The sequence below is a fragment of the Micromys minutus genome (genome assembly GCF_963924665.1).
Source record: "Micromys minutus genome assembly, chromosome: 8".
NCBI classification, from domain to species: domain Eukaryota; kingdom Metazoa; phylum Chordata; class Mammalia; order Rodentia; family Muridae; genus Micromys; species Micromys minutus.
Window position 1 is genome coordinate 20,328,678 of NC_137977.1, and position 8,745 is coordinate 20,337,422.

At 41.8% G+C, this 8,745-nt stretch overlaps 1 pseudogene across 1 annotated transcript; it reads left to right on the top strand.

Moving 5' to 3' along the window:
- The first annotated feature begins 571 nt into the window (after positions 1-571).
- On the top strand, positions 572-1,218 carry LOC308423762 (large ribosomal subunit protein uL23-like; annotated as a pseudogene). The gene is made up of 2 exons: positions 572-667; positions 845-1,218. The product of its transcript is annotated as a large ribosomal subunit protein uL23-like (transcript).
- The last annotated feature ends 7,527 nt before the right edge of the window (positions 1,219-8,745 follow it).

An 8,745-nucleotide genomic window follows, 5' to 3' on the forward strand; every position in this document is an offset into this window, starting at 1 on the left:
CAGATACTGAGGCTACAGTCAGGGAGCCTATGCTGATCTGAGATCGGTCCTGTACATATATGTTATGGTCATGTAGCTTGGTGTTCTTGTAAGACTCCTAACAGTGGAAGTGGGGGTGTCTCTGACTCCTTTGCTTGCTCTTGGGACCCTTTTCCTCCTACTGGGTTGCCTCATCCGGCCTTGATATGAGGGTTTGTGCCCAGTCTAATTGTAACTTGGAATGCCTCGTAATATCCCGGAGGAGGGGTAGATCTGAGGGAGCTGATAGGTGTACAAGTCAGGGGGCTGGGAGGAGTGGAGGGAGAGGAAACTTCAGTTGGGATGTAATGTATGAGAAGAATACAGTTTTTAATTTTTTATGTGACAACTGTGCTTATTCCAATGCATTGAGAGGGGAGGAAAGTCCCCCTACTGCTAGACAGACAGATTTCTGAATGGTTGTTTATCAAGAATCAATTACTGAGGAAGAAGAAGGCTAGCCTGACATCCGTGCACACAGAGATGAGAGAATTCCCTCAGCTCGGGATCCTCCCTGCCAGACCTACAATGGCTGGCATTAGAATCATCAAGGATGCTTTTCTCCAGGAAGGCACTGAAAGCGAAGAAGAAAGCTCCTGCCCCTCCCAAAGCTGAAGCCAAAGCAAAGGCCTTGAAAGCTAAGAAGGCAGTGCCGGAAGGCTTCCAGAAGAAGAAGAAGAAGAAGAAGAAGAAGAAGAAGAAGAAGAAGAAGAAGAAGAAGAAGAAGAAGAAGAAGAAGAAGAAGAAGAAGAAGAAGAAGAAGAAGAAGAAGAAGAAGAAGAAGAAGAAGAAGAAGAAGAAGAAGAAGAAGAAGAAGAAGAAGAAGAAGAAGAAGAAGAAGAAGAAGAAGAAGAAGAAGAAGATCCGAACATCACCCACTTTTCAGTGGCCCAAGACTCTGTGGCTCTGGAGGCAGCCAAAATATCCTCAAAAGAATGAACCCAGGAGAAACAAGCTGGACCACGGTGCTATCATCAAATTCCCACTGACCAGTGAGTCAGCCATGAAGAAGATAGAGGACTACACACTTGTGTTCACTGTGGATGCCAAGGCCAACAAGCACCAGATCAAACAGGCCGTGAAGAAACTCTATGACGTTGATGTGGCCAAAGTCAATACCCTGATAAGGCCAGACCATATGTTCATTTGGCTCCTGATTATGATGCTCTAGATGTTGCCAACAAGATTGGGATCATCTAAACTGAGACCAGATGGTTAATTCTAAATACACGCCTTTTTGTTTTCACCATAAAAGAAAAAAAAAGAATCACCAAGGATATCTTTGAAAAAAAAATTATATAGTCCTCTTTAAAAATCATAACTCAAACATCTGGACCATTAAAACATCAAAGCAATGTTGATTTAAAATCTCTATCTGGATAATGTGTGATGATTAGGTTTTTTTAATCAAGACTTATTTACTTTTATTTTGTATGTGTTGATATAATTTTGCCTCCATACATGTCTGTGTATCAGATGCATGCAGTGCCCATGAAGGTCAGAAGATGGCATCAGATCCTCTGGAATTGGAATTAGGGTTAGCTGTTCACTGTCTGTGGGTTCTGGAGACCAAACCTGGGTCTTCTGGAAAAAGAAAGTCATATTTTTCACCGCCGAGCCATCTCTCCAGCCCTTGATGATCAATTTTAATTGTCAACTGAGCCCAACCTATAATCACCTGGGAAGAGAGTCTCACTAAGGTTCTAGATAGGATCAGTTCGTGGCTTCTCAGTGGGGTGTTCTCTCACTTGTGTTTACTGAAATCGGAAATACCCACCCGTCCTGAGAGGCTCCATTGCCTGCTTGTGTCCTGAACTGTGTAACACAGAGAAGGGGCTGAGCACAAGCATGCATGCGCTCCCTCTCTACTCTCGACTGTGGAAATGATGTGAGAGGCTGCTTCAAGATGCTGCCTTGATTTGCCCAAATGACGGACTGTGATCTGGGACTCTGAGCTAGATGGGCCCTTAAAGTTTCTTTCATCATTATGTATCAGACTCACAGAAATGAAGCTAGGACAAGATATTCATATAACCTAGACCTTGAGTAACAGAAACCCTTCCCCCTTCCCATATGTCTCTTTGCTCTTCCCTTGCTCCTCCCTATTTTTTATCTCCCTCCCCGTTGCCTACATAGCCCTCTATCTATGAACAAATTTGTATTTTTATTTAACGTAAGACTAAAAATATAAAATGTTTGAGTCAGTGAAAAATCCATTTTTAAGCGCCTACTCCCTTTATCCATGGGAGACCACTCCCTCTAATACTTGCCTGCCATCTTCATTTGTTTGCTTGATTCTTGCTAAGGATTTGTGAGGGAGGAAACTGAGTCCTCCATCCACTACTGAGGTCCTTTATATTTTTAGCTTTCTGATGCCTCTTCCTTAGTGGATTGGATTCTGATTCTGGTCAATTAATGACATCATATCCCATCATCACAGACAGACCTGTTTTATAGGGGACATGTTAGTTTCCTTTTGTGAGCTTTTTTTGGGTTATGTCCTTGTTCTGGGGCAGGTTAGAAAGAAAAAGTGCTTATGGAGGCGTAGGAAGAGAAGGGGATCTCATGTTGCAGTCTGACTGAAGCATGCATTTCATTAACTGAGAATCAAGATCTGTAACATAATTAACATGGGATTAATGCTCTTCTTTCTTCCCAAATATGAACCTGTAATTTTCCAAAACTCTTTCCAGAAACCTCATTTACAGTAAAAAAAAAAAAAAAAAAAAAAAAAAAAAAAAAAAAAAAAAAAAGACACTGTTTTCATACTCCTTGTTAAAAAACAAAACTCTAGTTTTCATTTTATCTGACTGTAATTGTACACAACGTATCTTTGGAGCCATCATATTGTCTCAGTTAGCAAGAGTGAACAGAGAGAGAGGAAGGGGTAGTTCTCCAAACCATGGAACAATGAAATCCCCACAGCTTCTAAAATCCTACCTACATTCACCACTAGGTCAGCCTGCAAAAACACAACTCTTGGATCTAATGGCTTAGGTGTTCTTCCCAAAGGAGAGTTCTGCCTTGCTGGCCTTCCCTCCTGAGTACAACTTTTCCTATTAGCACTGGTACTTAAGATCTATTTTTTAATACCCTTTAATAAATCCTAGTTCTGCTTTATACTGGTTTTGGCTGTTTCTTTCCTATGATGAGGTAAAGGACGCAGCTTTACCCGATTGACTATCTCTTCAGGATGAGTGGACCCTTTAGGATGCCAGCAACAGTCCTGAGCTGTTTCTCTTGCTGCATAGTTCATTCAGGCAGATGCAGGAACCACCCTCCTTATGCTGCAACGGGTGAGGGACAGGGCCAGCTCTCCTGCTTTCATGACCCCAAGGCCACGTCTCTCTCCTTCCTGCTGCAGGTGGTGAGGGGTAAGAAGAAGAAAGTATCTGTCCCTTGTCATTGCCACTTTACAGAGATGAGTGGCAGGGCTAGCTCTCCTGCACACTTATACACTTGGGGCTCACTCACCTAAAACTCCTACAATGTGCAGGGGTAGGGGCTAGTCTCCAGAGTACTATAGCTGACTAGGGGCAGCTCTCCTGCCTGGTCTTTGGTGATAATAGACCCTTGCTGCTGCAGGGCACAGACACAGATGTGACCTCCAGGAGCAGCACAGGCTAGGACCCCACCATGATTTAGATGGCATCACTACCTCATATCAGGCTGTTCCTCACTACCCTTGAGTCTCCAGCTCTACCTCTTTTTCTTGCACCCACATCCTTTCATTTCTCTTTTTCTGCTATTTCTCTGCCACTTACTTGCAATTTTTAGTGGTACCCGAAGTCTCTGAGTGTCAGGAGTTATCTCAAGAGTGGCCTCAGGAGTGCTATGACCTGCTTGTGCATTATGGTATCAGATAGGGGTCATTTTGGGCAAAGTCTGTGCCCCAAGGTCTGCCTGGCCACAACTGGTGGTAATCCCTTGTCAGAACCCATGGCACCACCAATGTAATGAACATCTAGGACTTATGTCTCACCTGGCCCATTCTAATGGCTCCACAAAAGGGTGGTTGGTCTCTGGTTCACTCCTGTTTAGCGCCTATGGTCTCAGCCAGGGTTCTTTGTTGGGGGTTGGTTTTGTGTACTGTATATTCTGTATACTCAGATGCTGATTTCTGTGCCTAGAGATCTGGTTATAGTAAGGACATCATCTTTGTCATGGTTAATAAACCATCTCCTGTATCAACGCTGTATAAAAATGTTCTCTACTTATCTCTGATTGCTTAATAAAGAGCTAATTCATCCTATGACTAGTCAGAGTTGGATTTTAGATCACAGCTTGGGGTCCAAAGGAAAGGGGAGAAGAAGAAGGACCATAGAAGAAGAAGTAGAGAGACCACGTGGAAAGATCAAGAGATGGCCATGAGGCAGAGCAACCAGGAGGAGTTGTGAACTGGTCACCAAGGGATTTATCACGAGGACAGGCATGAAGCAGAACAAGCCGGAGTGAGACTGATATTGAAGGAAAAGGACCACAGACCGAGAAATTGATAGTTTAGAGGGTTAGAATAGATGCTGCCCAGCCTGGGCCTGCAGCTTACTGTCAAGTAATTACTTATTATTAGTAAACTCAATAGGTCTTAATAGGAACTAACAGAAACACATAAAGGTTTACATCCTCAAATTACAGTTACAGTTTTTCTAGTCTCTGGCTTGTTACCCTCCCTAGAAGCCCTTCTGGGGCCTGGGGGGTGTCAAGCTGGTGGTTCTCGCAGGCTTGCTTTTTTTTTTTTTTTTTTTCCAGAGAATGTTAGGCTGCTAATCCTTCAGATGTTCACAGGTCAGGACACTGAGCATAGACACAGCCTTTCTGCCACCTACTGATGCACATGTGACACAGCAGCCACACCTGCAATGACTCTAGGGACAGGGTGAGCTGATCTTTTAAAGGCTTACATTTAACATCTGGTAAACACAACGTGTGTGTGTGTGTGTGTGTGTGTGTGTGTGTGTGTGTGTGTGTGTGTTAGAACATCATAATCAGCTAATCTGAGCCCTTTTGTTTGTTCAAGGCAGAACCAGACTATCCCTGAAATCTATTTGTATCAGAGAATAACCTTGAACTTCTGATTTTCCTGCCTCTACTTTCCAAGTATCGGGTTTACAAATATACTCCACCACACTCAATTTTATGAGATGCTGGCAGAATAGCAACACAAGAGTGACAAACATTTGGCAGAGGAGATAGTTTCAGCCCAGGTCTCATATCAAAAGCTAGTCATGGGGTGATGGAGAGATGATTTGGTGGTAAAAAGCAGTAGGTGCAGATAACCTGAGCTTAGTTTCCAGCACCCACATTAGGCTGCTCACACCTGTTTGTAACTCTAGGTCTGATGAACCCAACAGCATTTTCTGGACTTTGCATGTTTAAGTGCACATATGTACATATAAACAAAAATAATAAAATCATTCTAAAATGCCAGGCATACATGCCTAGAACACCAGCACTGTGGGAGCAGAGAGAGGAGGACGGAGGGAACCTGCTGCTACAGCCCAGCTACAGGCCCAGTGAGAGACCTCACCTCAGAAAAATAATGTGGAAGTCTTCACATGTGGTCTGATGTGTACACACACATACACGTGTGTGCACATACCACACACACAGTGACTAAAGCGCACTGCTCTGCTATTGGGTGGTGTTCTCTCCTGTCAGCAGGTTTATCCCTACCGCTCTTGATCAATGTTTCTTTGAGTTCCAGGTTTCTGAGATGGCTGATGGGGGAGTTATTTTTTATGACCTTTATTAGCAGTGACTTGTTCTGGCATTCCTCTTGGGAATCAATTCAAACTTCAATCAGGTTACCTTCATGTTACTTTCTAATATAATTGATAGCCTTCAAATGCCTTTTTTCTTCATCTCTAATCTTGCCAACATTGTTATGTACCTTATATGTAAGATCTCATTCTTCTACTTATGTGTAAGACCTCACCCTTTTCCTTATGTGCAAGACCTCATCCTTTTCCTTATTTGTAAGATCTCATTCTTTTCCAGATTCTTGCATCACGTAACTATGCAAGGGTATCTGATTTGATAGACAAAGTAACAACAGCAAAAACTAAGAGGTTTTATTGATATTGACCATATATCAAGTCAGACTAAGCTTGGTCTATCTACCTATTTATCTTTCTGTCTGTCTATCTATCTATCTATCTATCTATCTATCTATCTATCTATCTATCTATCTATCTGCCCGCCTGCCTGCCTGCCTGCCCACCCACCCACCCACCCATCCACCCACCCACCCACCCACCCACCCACCCATCTATCTATCTATCTATCTATCTATCTATCTATCTATCTATCTATCTATCTATCTATCTATCTATCATTTATTTACTTTTATGTGTATGTATTTGAGCTTACATAAGTTTTTATATATTACATATGTACAGGAGCCAGATGAGATTAGCAGAAGGCATTAAATCACTTGGAACTGGAGTTATAATCAGTTGTGAGCTGCCTCGTGGATGCTAGGAACCAAACCTGCGTCTCAACATGAGAACAATAAATGCTCTTAACTCTGAAGTCTTCTGAACAAGTGTTTTGATTCACCCACATTTTCCGTTGTTCCAGTCTGATCGCTGTTTGTCAGAACACCTTCTATGTTATTGTTGGTTAACTGAGTATACATTGCAACTAAACTCTTCTAAACTAACTTGTTTAAAGCAAACACTTATCTTCCTGGGTCTGCATTGCAAAGGTTTTGACTGTTGTGAGTTGGGATGTGTTCTGATGGTTTCTGTTCTGGGTTGAAAACTATCAAGTGCATGAAGAAAACCTATTTCTCAGTCACCATAGAAGCCAAGAGAACAAGATAACTGTGAGTTGGTTCTCAAGCCTTTAGCATTGCACCTTCAAATACACATGCACACACATATTCACTGACTCCATGAGGAGGTTACAGATCCTTTGGAACTGGAGTTCTGGGTGTCCATGAGATGTGGAACTGGCTATGTGGATGCTGAGAAATAAACTCTGGTTCTCAAGATTGCACAGCAAGTTCTCTAACCTGTATGACTCTGGCAGAGCCTCTGAGGAGGTATCTCTATCTGGTTCCTGTCAGTAAGTACTTCTTGGCATCAGCAATAGTGCTTGGGTTTGGTGGCTGCATATGGGGAGAATCCCCAGGTGAGGCAGCCTCTGAGTGACGTATTATTCAATGCCTGTTCCTCTATTCGACCTTGCATTTTGTCCCATGAGTGTTTTGTTCCCCCTTCTAAAAAGAACTGAGGCATACCCATTTTGGCCTTCCTTCTTTTTGAGCTTCATATTGTCTGTGAATTGTTTCTTGGTTATTCAGAGCTTTCTGGGGGCTAGTATCCACTTATCAGTGACTGTATACCATGTGTGTTCTTTTGTGACTGTGTTACCTCACTCAAGATGGTATCTTTAAGTTCCATCCATTTGCCTAGAGATTTCATGAAGTCATTGTTTCTAATAGCTGAGTAGTACTCCATTGTGTAAATGTACCACAGTTTCTGTATCCAATCCTCTGTTGAAGGACATCTGGGTTCTTTCCAGCTTCTGGCTATTATAAATAAGGCTGGTATAAAGACAGTGGAGCATGTGTCCTTGTTATATGTCAGAGCATTTTTGGGGTATATGCTAAGGAGTGGAATAACTGAGTCTTCCGGTACTATTATGTTCAATTTTCTGAGGAACTGCCAGACTGATGTCCAGAGTGGTTGTACCAGCTTACAACCTCACCAACAGTAGAGGAGTGTTCCTCTTTTTCCACATCCTCTTCAGCATCTGCTGTCATCTGAGTTTTTGATCTTAGCCATTCTGACTGGTGTGAGGTGGAATCTCAGGGTTGTTTTGATTTGTATTTTCCTGATGACTAGGGATGTTGAGCGTTTCTTTAGGTGCTTCATGGCCATATAAAATTTCTCAGTTGAGAATTTTTTTTTAGCTCTGTACCCCATTTTTAAATAGAATTGTTTGATTCTCTGAAGTCTAATTTTTGAGTTCTTTGTATATATTGTATATTAACCCTCCATCAGATGTAGGATTGGTAAAGACCCTTTTCTAATCTGTTGGCTGCAGTTTTTTCTTCTTGACAGTGTCCTTAGCCTTACAGAAAATTTGCAGTATCATGAGGTCCTATTTGTCGATTTTTGAGCGTAATTGTGGCTTTGAGGAACGAGTTGGGTAGTGTTCCTTCTGCTTCTATTTTTTGGAATAGTTTGAAAAGTATTGGTATTAGGTCTTCTATGAAAGTCTGATAGATTATTTTGCTTGGGAGGCGTTTTATTTACTGCTTCTATTTCTTTAGGTGTTATGGAACTGTTTACATGGTTTATCTCATCCTGATTTAACTTTGGTATCCAATATCTGTCTAGGAATTTGTACATTTCCTCTAGATTTTCCAGTTTTGTTGAGTATGGACATTTGTAGTAGGATCTAATGATTTCTTGATTTTTCTCTGTTTCTGTTGCTGTGTCTCCCCTTTCATTTCTGATTTTGTTAATTTGGATACTCTCTCTTTTTGCCCTCTAGTTAGTCTGGCTAAAGGTTTATCAATCTTGTTAATTTTCTCAAAGAACTTGCTCCTAGTTTTATTGATTCTTCTTATAGTTTTTTTTTTTTTTTTGTTTCTACTTGGTTGATTTCTGCTCTGGATTTGAATATTTCCTACTGTCTACTACTCTTGGGTATATCTGTTCCTTTTTGTTCTAGAGCTTTCAGCTGTGCTGTAAAGCTGCTAGTGTATGCTCTCTC